The 14,848-nt window shown below is 43.4% G+C and overlaps 1 protein-coding gene across 9 annotated transcripts in view; it reads left to right on the forward strand.

Annotated features, from left to right (window-relative positions):
• Positions 1–14,848, forward strand: part of FHOD3 (formin homology 2 domain containing 3) — a 521,378-nt gene that overhangs the window by 46,461 nt on the left and 460,069 nt on the right. The gene's annotated exons all lie outside the window — the stretch shown is intronic.

Below are 14,848 nucleotides of genomic sequence, written 5' to 3' on the forward strand. Positions count from 1 at the left end.
AAATAATTAGTGTTAATTCGTTAATTCATGTCAAGTGCATAGGAAATGTTTTTAGCTATTAAATGGATGTTTGGGCTTATGTTACCCAATACAAGTTCGTATGCTCAACGCACAGTGGGGGTGTAGTCGCTAAGTCGTGTCTGACTCTTGTGACTCCATGAACTGTGGCTCGCCAGGTTTTTCTGGCCATGGGATTTCCCAGGCAAGAATGCTGGAGTGGGTTTCCAGTTTCCTTCTCCAGGGGATCTTCCAAACCCAGGGATCGAACCCAGGTCTCCTGCTTTCAGGCAGATTCTTTACAGACTGAACCACCAGGGAAGCTCCTCAACACACAGTGAGGCCCAACAAATCAAAACATTGGGGTTTGTCCAGAGAAACATTTATCTCAGGGCTGAGCAAGAAGGGATGGCTCATGTTCAAAAGACCCTGAACTTCCTGAAAAATTTTGGCAAAGCATTTTTAAAGGCCAGGTGAGGGAGGGACGTCCCAGAATATGTGATCAGCTGGTTCACAGTTCTCTGGTTGATGTTGAGATGGCAGGTGGTTAACATCAATCCTTAGGTGCCAGAAGATCTGGGGGCTGTGTGCTCATGATCATCAGGTAGTTAATTTCTTTCATTTGGTGGTGGTTTTTAACATCTGAAAAAGTCATGAAATATGCATGAGATACTATTTTCTGGGGACTTCAGGGAAGAGCTACAGCAGAGGATATGGGGCAGGGGTCTGTCCAGGGGAGGCCCCATAGGGTCTTGCTCAGTTATACATCTGACTATAAGGAACCAGCTTGTAGCAGACCAATACTCCTGCCGAGAACAACCATATGAGGTAGACAGAGGACCAAAACCCATCTGTTTGAAGGCGCTGCTGCTGCTGCTGCTGCTAAGTCACTTCAGTCGTGTCCGACTCTGTGTGATCCCATAGACGGAAGCCCACCAGGCTCCCCCGTCCCTGGTACTAGAGAGCTCCAAAGGCAGCCAGGACTTGGGAGGCCAAGATTCGAGAGAGAAGGGAAATTTACTGAGGTCATACTCACTAAGCCTGATATTCTTAGTTCTTTTTACTGTGATGCATGTCCCAGTTCATCAGTTGTAGGTGCAGAGATGCCGAAGGTAAGCAGAAAGTGACTGTGAGGAGGCTGAAAAGTTAAGTACAGCTACTATTCATAATGCTGGGGAGAGAAAAACAGAGTAGAAGAAGAAGTGTTAACTGAAATCAGGCAAGCATACAAAGACTGAAATCCAGTTTTGAGTGACCTCAGTCCTTAATTGGATTACTATGATCTACTCCTACAACTACCAGAAGCTGAGGAAGATCTCTCTGGAGGAAGCTATCACTCAGAACCTTGAGGTTTGTTTGTTTGTTTGTTTAAATAAACAATGATTGTATTCAATAAAATGTACCTGGTATATCCAGAGACATGATCAAGGGGAAGGGGGAACCATAGACATGTCTGTAAGTGTTCTAGATACTAGAGTTACTAGATGTGATATGTGATCTCCAAAACATGAGAAATACATTCAAGAAATGAGGCAAGATGGAGAATTTAAACAAAGCAAAACAAGAATGGGGTGTGTGTGTGTGTGTGTGTGTGTGTGAGTGTGTGTGTGTATGTATATATATATATATATGTATGGAAGCAAATGGAAGTTGTAGAATGAAAAATACAGAAGTTAAAAATAGGGACTTCCCTGGTGGTCCAGTGGTTGGGAATCTGCCTGCCATTGCAGGGGAAGCAGGTTCGATTCCTGGTCTGGGAGGATTCTGAATCCCTCAGAGCAACTGGGTCCATGTACCCCAACTACTGAAGCCTGCATGCCTAGAGTCTGTGCTCTGCAACGAGAGAAGCGACTGCAGTGAGAAGCCTGTGAACCACAACTAGAGAAAGCAAGAGAGACCCAGTACAGCCAAATAAATCAGTAATAAATAAATAACGCCCCCAAATTAATAGAGTGGGTGGTTCAACTAAAGATTAGACACAGATGAAGAGAATATTAATGATGTGAAATATAGATCAGTAGAAGATACTAAGATGTGTGGAGTGCAAAAACCAGAAAATGCAGAAAAGAACATGATAGGCATGTGGATCATGGTCTAAAATATGTGTTGGAGTCCTCGAATGGGTGAAAAAGGAGCATGGGGCAGAAGGAATATTTGAAGAGATAATGGCCAGTATTTTTCTCAAATTAACAAATGACGTCAGCCACAACTTCAAGAAGTGCTATAAATTCCAGACAGGATAAATACAAGGCAAACTACACATAAGCACTTCACAGTAAAACTGTTGTAAATTAAAGACAAAGAAAATATTAAATTAAGCCTGAGAAAAAGAGATTATCTTCAAAAGAAAAACAGTGAAACTGGCATCTGATGTTTCATCTGAAATGATGTAAGCCAGAAGACAGTGAAGTTAATCGTTTGTGAGTGCAGGTATTCTTAGTTTTATTGTGCTTTGCAGATACTGTGGTTTTTTTTTTTAATTGAAGTTTTGTGGCAACCTGGCATTGTCACATGGTGGTTAATGTTTTTTATTAGTAGCAATAAAATATTTTTTAAATGTGCATTTTTTCAGATATAATACTCTTGCATACTTTATAGACTGCAATATAGTATAACTTTAAAATTTTTTAATTTATTTTTAATTAGAGGATAATTGCTTTACAATATTGTGTTGGTTTCTGCCATACATCAACATGAATCGGCCATAGGTATACATATGTCCCCTGCCTCTTGAACCTCCCTCCCACAAGAAACCAGAAAATTCATGTGACTCACTTTATTGCAGTAGTCTGGAACATAGCCTGCAGTATCTCCAAGGTAGCCTGTACTTCAAGCAAATAACTGCTGATTTAGAATTCTGTTTCCTCCGAAGATATCCTTTAAAGTAAAGGTGGTATGATACCAAAAGCACAAACAATAAAAGAAAAAAATAGGTTAATTGTACTTGATCAAAATTGAAAGCTTTTGAAAGGACACCACTGAGAAAGTGAAAAGGCAACTCATAAATTGGGAGAATATTTTGCAAACCATATAGCCAATAAAGGACTTGTATGTATAATGTATAAGAGATACGTACAACCTGATAACAAAAAAGACAACCCAAATTAAAAATGGGCCATGAATGTAAATAGGCATTTCTCGGTAGAAGATATACAAATGACCCATAAACATATAAAAAGATGCTCACAATCATTTGCCATCAGGGAAATGCAAACAGAAACCATGAAATACCATCTCACATTTATTAAGATGGCTATCGTCAAAAAGAAAACAAGTGCTGGTAAAGTTTGGAGAAATTGGAGCCCTCATGCATTGCTGGTGGGAATGTAAAATGGTGTCGCTGCTTTGGAAAACAGTCTGCCAGTTTCCTGAAATACTACGCATGGAGGTGCTGTGTGACTCAGCAGTTCTACTCCTAGATACACACGCAAGAGAAACGAAAGTGTATGTCTATATAAAAACTTGTGCACAAATATTCATAGTAGTATTATTCATAATAGCCCCAAAGTGGAAACAACCCAGTATCCATCAACTGATAAATGGATAAAGCAAATGTGGTATATCTGTGTAGTAGAATATTATTTAGCAATGAAGGGAGTGAGGTGCTGATAAATGCTGTAGTAAGGAAGAAATTGGACACCTTTGTACTAAGTAGTGGAAGCAGCTAGTCACAAAAGACTATTGTGTGGTTCCATTTATATGAAATGTCTAGAATAGGTAAATCTGTAGAGACAGGAAGTAGATTCGTAGTTTCTGGGTAGAGAGCAGGTGTGTTTGCGGGAATGAGAAGTTGCTACCGATGGATAATGTGGTTTATTTTTGGGATGATGGAAATGTTTTAAAGTTGATTGTAGTAATGGATGGACAAGTCTGTGAATATACAAGCCAAGGAATTGTATACTCTAAATAGGTGAATTATAGGGTATGTGAATTATATCTCAGTACAGCTATTACCAAAAAAAAAAAAAAATTGAAATAGAGGTGTTTCTAGAAAATAGGAACTGTGGAAATTTGTTGCCAGTAGACTCTCACTTAAAAACTGCTAACTAGACTTCTTCAGGCAGAAGGCAATGATCACAGATAGAAGCACAGAAACCCAGGAAGGAATGAAGGGCAAGAGACCAGAGTGAAAATGTGATTGAATTTAAATGAACATTGACTGCCAGACAATACTATGTCATGGGGTCTAAAATACATCTCTCATTATGTTGAAAGGTGTATACCATATTAAAATGGTCTAGGGCCCTTACATTTTCTGGTAAGTGATAACTCTCATTCATAATAGGTTCTGCTGAGTTAGGAAGCCAGATTATTTAGAGGATAAATTACTGAAAGAATTAATAAAAGAATATATAGCTAGGAATGAGAAGAATAATAAGAAGGAAATACGAAATAGTAGAGAATAGTGCTTTAAACTGACAGATGCCAAGAAAGGCAGAAAAAGTAAACTAGAACATGTAGGTCAAATACTAAATATGTAGATTTGCACCTAGACAGTAGCAGTCACTTTAGGTTAACAGACTTTGTTAAATGCTTTTATTAAAAAAACTAAGATTGTCAGATTGGATAAAAGCTGTTATCTACTTACAGGAGGTACATATCAAATATATGAGCACCAAATGTTGTAAGTAAAAGACTGGAAGAAGATAAACTGTGTAGCTCTAACCCAAAGAAACTGGTATGGCCATCCTAGTAACAGACACCAGAATCTGTAAGGCAAGAAGCATTACTAGAGATAAGGGGGAATCTCATGGTGCTAAAAGACTAGGAAATAATATTTTCACTAGTAAGTCTAAATCAACTAATCAAATATTGACAGAAAGGAAAAAAAGAAAAATTTGCAGTTGTAGTGGGAAATTAATATACATCTCTATAGAATAAGCATATGAAGGGCAATAAAGATAGAGGAGATTTGAGAAGCTCATTTAACAAACACTGCAGTTGTTGAGTACACATCCTTTGTGCTTACTGGGCCATAAAATATGTTTCAAGAAATTTCAAGGTTCTAGTGTATAGAACTGGGAACTTATTCAATATCCTGTGATAAACCATAATGGGAAAGAAAAGAATATATATATGTATAACTGAGTCACTTTACAGGAGAAATTAAACACAACATTGTAAATCAACTGTACTTTGATGAAATTTTAAAAAATTTCAAAGATTGGAAATCATACAGAATATATTTCTGGTCATAGTGAAATTAAGCTAGAAATAAACAGTAAAAAAAGATGCTAGAAAACTCCTAAATATTTGGGAATTATGTAATACACACTCCTAAATAGCCTGTGGGTCAAAGAAGAAATCCCAGTAGAATTGAGAAAATATTTTGGATTTAAGATCATGAAAATACAGCATATTGGATCTTGTGGTCTGTAGTTAAACCTTACTTAGAGGAAAATTATTGTCTCAAATGCACATGACTGAGAGGAAGAAAGACTGAAAATCTTCACGTTTTATACATTAGAAAAAACCCAAGTTACTAAACACAAAAATATTGAAGGAAGGAAATAGCAAAGACAACAGAAATTAATGAGATAGAAAACAGACTTAAAATAACAGAAAAGCAATGCAATCAAACGTTGGTTCCTTGAAAAGACTATTAAGTGATTAAAAGACCTCTATTAGAGGAAAAATGGGAAAACACAAATTGCCACTATTAAGAACAAAAAGGGGGACACCATTAGAGAACCTCCAGCCACAAAGACCAGCCACAAAAACAGGCTAAAACCTGTTACCTTAGGTTCTCTAGTGCACTTGTGAGCTTTCAACCGCCGTGTTTTTTTTCATGCCCAAATCCATTTCTCTACTCAACTCCTCCACTTGTTTTGGACATAACATCTTAGAAATACCAATTTAATCCTATCCCCCTGCTCCCAGCAGTTTTTTGTATAATGTTCCCCATGTTGGTAAATGGTAGCAGCATTTATTAATTTGCTCAAGCAAGACACCCTGTGGGATCCCTCCACGTCTGATCAGTCACTGAGTCGTTCTCACTTTTCCTTCTTCCCTTCCGCTCTTTTGCTGTATCACCCCTCTCTCCTCTTTTCTCTGTTTCCACTGCTTCCACTATTGTCCCAGCCACCTTCAAATTGCCCGCCATTCTTTCAGTGGCCTCTTATTTATCTTCCCCCTTCTGTCCTCATATTGCAAAAGTGATCCTGCATGCATCTGTTTTCAGCCAATTTCACAGCTTTTTGTTGCCTTAGAATCAAGTCTAAAATCTGCTATTGCCACTGAGTCTTCCCCTCTGGAGCCCCTGGCCTGCTTTCTTTTAGTATCTCTACTACTCAGCCGACTCTGTGTCAGGGCTTTTGTATCCATCGTACTTCAGCTCCCTCATCCCTCCAGTGAAAGTAAGAGCAGAAACAGCAAAGCTACTAACTCCTTGTTCTCTTTTCCTTGTTTGGGGCTTGGGCCCATCCACAGCCATGAATGCCCCCTGGAACCTGGCCTGTAATATAAGGACATACCGCAGTGCCAGGCCAGAGAAGGAGCACAGGAAAGGATTATTATCTGAATGAGTGAATGATAATAGATCAATAACAGCACTGAAACTTGGTGCTGATAACTGTTTTTCAGCTTGACTGAATGGGAGGCACATGTACACCCATGGCTGATTCATGTCAATGTATGGCAAAACCCACTACAATACTGTAAAGTAATTAGCCTCCAATTAAAATTAAAAAAAGAAACAAAATGAAAAAACACAAGTGAATATAGTCTGGCCTTTTTAAGAGAGAAGTTTAATGGATTTTGATTATTTATTTAATGATAGAAAGGTCCTGTAATATAATACAAATATTTGCCATATTATCATGGTCGCTCAGTTTAAGCTCTTAATGGGAGAAACCTTGCCTTTGTCTTTCTTCTAGAATTTGGCAGAAGCCCTTCCTTTGGTTGGTGAGCTGTGCAATTTTGTTGACTTAAGTAGAAATCTGGGGCTTGATTTGGAAGCTGCCTAAATCAATATCAGGACATTGCTTCTCTCACTGAGGTTGCTGGCCACAAATAACATAACTTACTAAAGGTTTCCGAGGAAGTAAAATCCAACCGCTTTCAAAGTAAATACATTCATATTATTTCATAACCCATATAGGCTCGATCTTCAAAAATATCCTTGTATGTAACCCTAAAACATTTATGAAGTACCCACAATATATTTGTTGTTCTGAAGTGGCTAAATGGGCCGCTAGAGATTTAGAAGTTTAAATATGATTTGTTGGGGTTAACCAACAGGCCTGATTTCTTCTGATATCACGTGAGTCAGTTTCCTTTGTTCTTTCTGTTAAAGAAAACTGACCCAGCGTTCCTTTTATTTTTAAATTATGTCCAAATCACAGCTTTATGTGAAACTATGCATTTTTGTTGTTGTTGTGAGATGTGTTACGCATTTGAAAGGGATGAACGTTGAAAGTGCGTGTAGTTTGAAGGATGCTGAAATGAATGCCATGTCTTCACTGCCCGTCTTAGGAGATGGCAGGGGGTTGCCCCACGGCGTGTGCCCTCGTCCCTTGGCCGTGGCCCTCACGGGATGGGGGCAACCAAAGCCCACAAAAGCTTGACCGGCCAAGCCAGGACTCTGTGAAGGTTTATGAAGAATTGTGAAAGGGACATGCGGCCTTGCTTGTTGGAAAGCTGTCCTTCCTGATGGTTTTCTTGTCATCTGAGTTTCTAGTCTCTGCTGCCTTTAGAAGGAACCACAAAGTTGAGGGAAGCCAGAAGCTTCATGACTGCCCTGCAACCGGAGCCCCAGTGGAGGGGGAAACCGTAGCTGTCTCAGAGCTGACCTGATGCGAAGCCTGCCTGCCTGCTGCTCTGAGGGAGGCGTGAGCCTGGAGTGCGGGGCACAGGGGACCCAAAGTGGCCCAGCCCTGGAGCGACACGGGCGCACAGCAGGGCTTCACTTCTGAGCCAGGAGTGGGTCCAGCACCGTCAGAAGGGCCCTGGGCTAGAAGCTGCCATTTTGAAAGTCTTCATTGTTTTTACCCTTCAAATGTGCATTTTGTATGACGAGGTGGGGGCACAGGCTCAGAGGGCCTGGGATCGCAGCTCCTGCAGGGTTTCACCTCCAGCCGCCTCCTCGCCTTCCTGGGGGGACAGTGCAGCTGGCTGTGCCCCCACTCGCTGGGGTGCCGGGCCATTCCACCCAAGCAGCTGCTGCTGTCTCCTGTCCTCTGTCCTTGGTCCCTGGTGGGGGCTCAGCCTCCAGGAGGGGCAGGGCCAGGCATGTACGCGCCGTGGTGGCTGAGGACCAGGCCTGGGGCTGGCACTCCTGCCTTGAGCCCGTGGTGTCACAGTGTGTTCAGCGGGCACCTTGGTGGGGCGAGCTCTTACCCACCTCAGAGCCCGGCACCAACCACTTTCAAGTATGAGGCCGCAACCCCTGGGGGATGGAGGTGACAGGCTCAGAAGAGATTGGTTGAAAGCAACAAGCATGGCCCCACCCCAGTGGGTCTGCTGGGCAGTTCTGCTTTGGGCCAGTCTGGTCGTCATGACTGGCCCTCTCCTGGGTCTGTCATCAGCTGGCAGCTCACTTGGAGCCTTGGGGATCCAGATTGGCCCTGCTTGGTGTGTGGCAGTTGGCAGGCTGTCGGCAGGGGCAGTGGGAGCAACCAGGTACCCTGGAGATGGGGAACCCTGGCTGCTTCGGGTGGTGGCCACGTTCCAAGGGCAACAGGAGAGGCCAGCCCTAGTGAGCAGGTGTCTCTCAAGTCTCTGCCATGTCACATTCGCTACCTCGTTGGCCAAAGCAAGACACAGCCCAGCCCAGAGTCCAGAAACCAAGAAGGAATCCACCTCTTGATGAAAGGAGCTGCAAAAATTATGCAGGGACAGGAGGAACCCCTAAAATGACATCAGCAAATGACATCTGTTTTAATTTTTTCTTTAAAAAATCAGCACGTATTTTCCCACCTCTGAACTCTTACCAAAATTAGCTTAAGATTAGACCTCGTGTATATTTATAGAACAGTTCTGTGCAAATCTATTTCAGAGTTCCCCAGAACTTTATTGCCTGGGCTAAGGATTCCTTTAGACCTGCTGCCAAACCCAGATAATCATTAACCACCCCAGTAACACGCCGCTTCACTGGATTAAGGAAAGAAAAGAAGGTATGAGCTAAGAAGTGACGTCAGCCTTGTTTTAGGTATTTTTCCTTCCCAGGATGGTGAGCCTGCCTTTTCCATCTTTGAATGCACTGTCTTTGTAGGAACGGTCAGGGGAAGGTGAATGACCTCGTGCAGGTGGTCTGCAAAGATGGGAGGGCTTGTCCCGTGTCTCTGGGGCTCCAGGCCCCATTTTAATGGTTTGTTTTGACCCGGAGGAGTGGCACAGAGTTCCAGAGTATTTGGAAGGGTCCCTCGTGTGGCTCTGTGGCCCCTTCCCAAGCACCCCAGCCCCACCAGATTGTTGGTCCCCTGCCACTCACTGTCTCTACCCGCTCACCTTCCCTAACCGCTGTCCTGAGATCACCCGGCACTGCTGTCTTCCCACCGGGCTTCCGGCTCTGTCTTGTGTCCTGAAGTGCCCGGCAGTGTCCTGGCCACCAGACCCAGAGCCAGGAAAGGAGTGCGGGGGCCACGCTGCCAGGGGATCAGGGTTGACATGAAAATCGCTGGAGTCAGGAAATTCCAGGGCCCTTCAGTCATTTGGGAAGACATTTGACCTGAGAGGCCCGGGGTGGGGGGATCAGGTTCCCTTCATGTCAGGAGGGATTGAGGTTCCTGTCAGGAACTGGCCTGGCAGGGAGGCGTCCGACTCCTCCACTCTGTGGGCAGAGCCTGAATGGTTCTGTCTAACCCTTTCTAATAACTAGATTGGAATTAAGCGCCACTCGCCGCCTATTTGCCTTGTCACTTTCTTTTGTAACTGTTAACTTAGTTATCCCTGACAAGACTGAAGCCTGCGTTTGGTGTACCCATCAATTTGTTTGTAACTGAAGCCGAACTCCAAAGTACCAAGGGGTTTTTACTGTTCATGCGTCAGTCCAGCCCAGTAGCTTTTCCTGCTCCTTGGCTCACGTGATGGTTTACAAGTTAATTGTGCATCTGGGGTGTGGTGATGGCGGGGCTCATGTCATGGAATGCAGTGGCCAGCGTGTGCAGATTCGTTTGGCATCTTCACAGGCTGCCTGAGTTGTGGGGACCCCTTTGTGCACAAGCGGAGCAAGCTGACCTTGCCCCCTTCCTATAGCCGTACTGTAAGCCCCACTTTCAAGGGACTAAAGGGCAGAGAGTCATTGTTTCTGTTTTAGTTGAAGGACTTGCACAAATTGCCCAGCTGTTAATTACGGAGGCAGGGTCGTGATATCTGGCTTAGGAAGTCAGGTAGCCTTTCTGCTGGAAGGGGAATGTCCTATCTGATAGAGGATGCTTGGGTCTTGGGGGCTGTGGATGCTAATTACAGCTGAAGGAATACAACTGAAGGTGAACTTCCACACATTTTGACAGTTGGTTTACGTGGGTTTTCATTCTCTTCTGTGTTCTATTAATGTGTCGTACTTGCTTGACAAAATGATCTTTGAAGAAAGGAAGCCCGTATGTGTTCCTTGGTGCACAGCCCATGCCTAACATATAATTTTATTAAAATTGAACCATGGAAATGGCAGTAGCTACTGATGCCCTGAATGTGAGGAGAGGAATCATGAGAACAGGCAGTTCTGCTAAGGTTTTGGGATTCTGTGGTTTTGGAGGCTGGGAAGGTTGGGGGGGGGGTCCTGCTGTGATTTGGGGCTGCTGGGAGCATGAGGAGGCAGGTACCTGGTGGGTCAGGGTGAGCAGTGGGGCCAACCAGGTATTCACCCCAGCTGCTGGGAATAAAATCAGGAGGTATGGAGTGAAGACGATGTGGAAAATAACCATGGTTGCTGGTAAGAATGGTGGCTCAGATGGTAAAGAATCTGCCTGCAGTGCAGGAGACCTGGGTTCGATCCCTGGGTTGGGAAGATCCCTTGGAGAGGAAAATGGTAACCCACTCCAGTAATCCCATGGACAGAGGAAGCTGGTTGGGGGTGGGGCACTGTAGTCCATGGTATCGCAAAGAGTTGGACACGACTGAGCGACTAACATTTATTCATGTCTGCTGGCCCCTAGTATCCGCATCTGCTCCAGCTAAGGAGAAGAGCACAGGACTGGGGGAAGGGTGAGGGCTGAACGTCTAGGACAGGGTGACTCAGCCTTTCATCCACTCCCTGCTAGTGTCCACTTGAGGTGCCTCAAGTTGATGACCTGGGAGGGCCAGAAGCAGCATGTGCTGAAGCTGGTCTGGGTGGTTCGAGAGGGAATTTTGTTCAATGCAGTCATTATGCAAAATTAAATTATCCTGTATATATATTCAATGAACAAAAGTTATTAGTATATTAGAAACAAAGGTAAAAATATTCAAATATATACACCTAAGTATATACTATATATATATATATATATATATGTATAACTGAATCACTTTGCATTACACCTGGAACTAATAATATTGTGAGCCAACTCTACCTCAAAAAAGTACTCAAAACATGTTACTTTCTAATTGTTTCATTGCATTGGGAGTTACTTTCATCTCCTGAATCTGTATGATAAAAATACTATATGCTGGTGAGCTGCTGTGTATCTCTTTTTAGGTCCACACTCAGTGACTTCACACTGGTAGCTTGAAACCGGCCATGGTGGGAATATTTGTACCACATATGCGTGCACATCTCTTCTCCCTGTACAACAGAGCAGCAGTAATTCCTCTCCAACTCAGTTCTCTCTGTCTGGCTTGAGTGTGGACCACAGCCTCTAAATGGCTTCAACCCCCTCGAGGGGAACCAGAAACTCTATCCAAAAGCTTCCTTCTTTGGACTCGCACAGTTCACATTTCCAAGGATGGAAGCAAAAGAAATTACCATAGCTTAAAGTGCTTTTGGTCTTCCCAGGTGGCTCAGTGGTAAAGAATCCTGTCAATGCAGGAGATGCAGTTTTGATCCCTGAGTCGGGAAGATCCTCTGGAGGAGGAAATGGCAACCCATTCCAGTATTCTTGCCTGGTAAATCCCAGACAGAGGAGCCTGGCGGGCTACAGTCCACGGGGTCTCAGAGAGTCAGACATTCCTTAGCGACTGAGCACGCAAAGGGCTTTCAGTTTCCTTGTCTGCTAGTCTGTTGATGATATGTGGGATTAAAAATGAGCAGAAGTGTTGATACTGTCAACAGAATGGACCACAAAAGCTTTATTAGTTGAACATGCCAGTAGGAGTTAAAAGAAAGAATGAGCTGCAGTGATTACAGCTCTATGTACACAAGGACCAGTGGACATGGTAACATTTCCTTGTCTAATTAGAATTTCCACCTAAGAATGATAAAGGCTGATTTTAGTCCGCAGGAGACCCAAGCCCAGGAGATACCTTCTGCAGGAAATCCTCTGCTTCTGTAAGCAGGGAAACCAGCTCCCTGGGTGTCCCCCCAAAGCTTAGGCACACCTCCCCTGAGTGTTCCCCCAAACCCTGGGTGCACCTCTGCCATCAGAGTACAGTGAGTTTGGCCCATTGGGCCCCAGCTTTCTCAGATCAGATTGCCCATCTGTAAAGTGCCAGTCAAGAATGTTGACCCTCACCAGCATGCCTTTAATAGTTTGTTATTAGAGAAATAAAACAAGTGAATCAAATAGGATTAACCCCTTCAAATGATTTAACTATTTCTTACAAATAACAAAGAACAAATTCCTTTCATTCTGTTGAGGATAACCAGAAACGTGGAGCTGTGGGGGTCTCTGCAAGAATTAGCAGCTTGTTATAGATGCTGATTCTGGACAAGTTGACAGTCTTTGTTTCTCCTGTTCAGGATAATAAGCAAAGCTTTTCCATCAAAGGAGACTAATTCCTTGTTTGAAATCTCCCTTATAGCAGGAGGATTAGCAGGCCTTTACCTAGATGTTTTGAAGTAGCCACGTATTTGCCTCCACTTCTCTCTAGTCTCCTGGCATTTTGGAATAAGAGCTTTAACTCATCAAGTGGATGAATAATAAGAGCCACCCTTACTGAGAAATGAAGCATGAAGTTATATACTTGGATTTTCTCATAATGTTCATCTTTGGTTAAAATTGCTTTCCTGTATTTTTAAGTGTATGGATTATTCTAAATGTCATGTCATGCTGGCTAATTGAAACAGCCTCAAAGTCTTAATGACTTACTAGAGCAAAGGCTCATGTCTTGCTCTTGTCACTGTCCAGGATGGGTCAGTGGGGGCTGGGCAGCACAATGCTGCCTTCCATGCAGTGATGTGGGGACCTGAGCTGCTTCTATCTGGGGTCTGCTGGTTTCCAGACTTGAGAGTCCTCTCTGGCTCCTCTATATTTGGCCACAGGCACGAGAAGAAAGGTGTACGGTTGGGTAGGAGTGTTTTGGCCAGGCCTGTTGGGATTCTTCCCTTTCACCTATATTCCAGTGGTCAGTATTCAGTTACCCAGCAATAGCCCAACTATAAACCTGGGCTACATGGTCTCTGTCCCCAGGAGGAAAGGGAATGGCGTTGGCAAGTTTGCAGCATTACCTTGGCCAGACCAGAACACTCAGATCACCAAAGTTGCATTTTGTGAGTGTATTTTCAAGTCCTCAGAAGGTCTCTGGCCATAGAGCAGATGCAGAGCATAGTGGTCCAGAGCATGACCTCAATTCAGATTCCCTGAATTCAAATCCCACCTCCATCACTTATCAGATATGACAAGTGTCTTAGTCTGTCTCTGTGACTCAGCTTTCTCATTGTGAAATGGGGATAACAAAGGAAATCACTAGAGTTTGTATGAGAATGAGATGATGTAACATGTAAAATGCTTAGAATTACGAATGGATGTAATTAACAACATATAAATTTGTTAATGGGCTTCCCAGGTGGCTCAGTAGTAAAGAATCTGCTTGCTAATGCAGGAGATGCAGGTTTGATTCTTGGGTCAGGAAGATCCCCTGGAGAAGAAAATGGCAACCCATTCCAGTATTCTTACCTACGAAATTCCGAAATTCCGTAGACAGCCTGGTGGACTACAATCCACAGGGTTGCAGAGAGTTGGACACAACTTATCGAATGAACAATGACAACAACAAGTATTTATTAAATAAATTTTCTAAAAATGAGACTAGTAATAAAGAGACCTAGTGTCCTTTTTGGTGAGTTGTAGTTCGAATATATTGCCATTCAGATAAGGCAATGGCACCCCACTCCAGTACTCTTGCCTGGAAAATCCCATGGGTGAAGGAGCCTGGTAGGCTGCAGTCCATGGGGTCGCTAAGAGTCGGACACAGCTGAGCAACTTCACTTTCACTTTTCACTTTCATGCATTGGAGAAGGAAATGGCAACCCACTCCAGTGTTCTTGCCTGGAGAATCCCAGGGATGGGGGAGCCTGGTGGGCTGCCGTCTATGGGGTCGCACAGAGTCGGACACGACTGAAGTGACTTAGCTTAGCTTAGATGAAGAATGTTTCTTTTTGTTCATTTGTAAAAATGTTTATTGAGCAACTATTAATTATAATGGAACAAACCTGACCATAGAATCTGAGCAAGTAGGCTGCTCACTGGGTCAAAGGAAACAGCATGTTTTCTCCACCAAATTTGCCTTTTAAATTCTGTGTCTCTCAATCCATGGTCCCATTGGTATCTTAGTTTCCACTCTCCAAATCCATGGCTTCTTCTGGGCCCCTGAGAGTGGAAGGTGACATTGGCCCAGTGCCTCTCCTCCCCTGGCCATGTCTTATAGGTCCTGTCTATGTCATTCACATAGTGGGTATGATTTCTGTCTACCTGTTATGCAGTTTGCTTCCAATCTGTTTATGTGAACATCCTACCTCTTCCATTAGGATCCAGATTTGGGGATAATGCATGGTTTT

Source organism: Bubalus bubalis, chromosome 22 (assembly GCF_019923935.1).
Source record: "Bubalus bubalis isolate 160015118507 breed Murrah chromosome 22, NDDB_SH_1, whole genome shotgun sequence".
Classification (NCBI taxonomy): domain Eukaryota; kingdom Metazoa; phylum Chordata; class Mammalia; order Artiodactyla; family Bovidae; genus Bubalus; species Bubalus bubalis.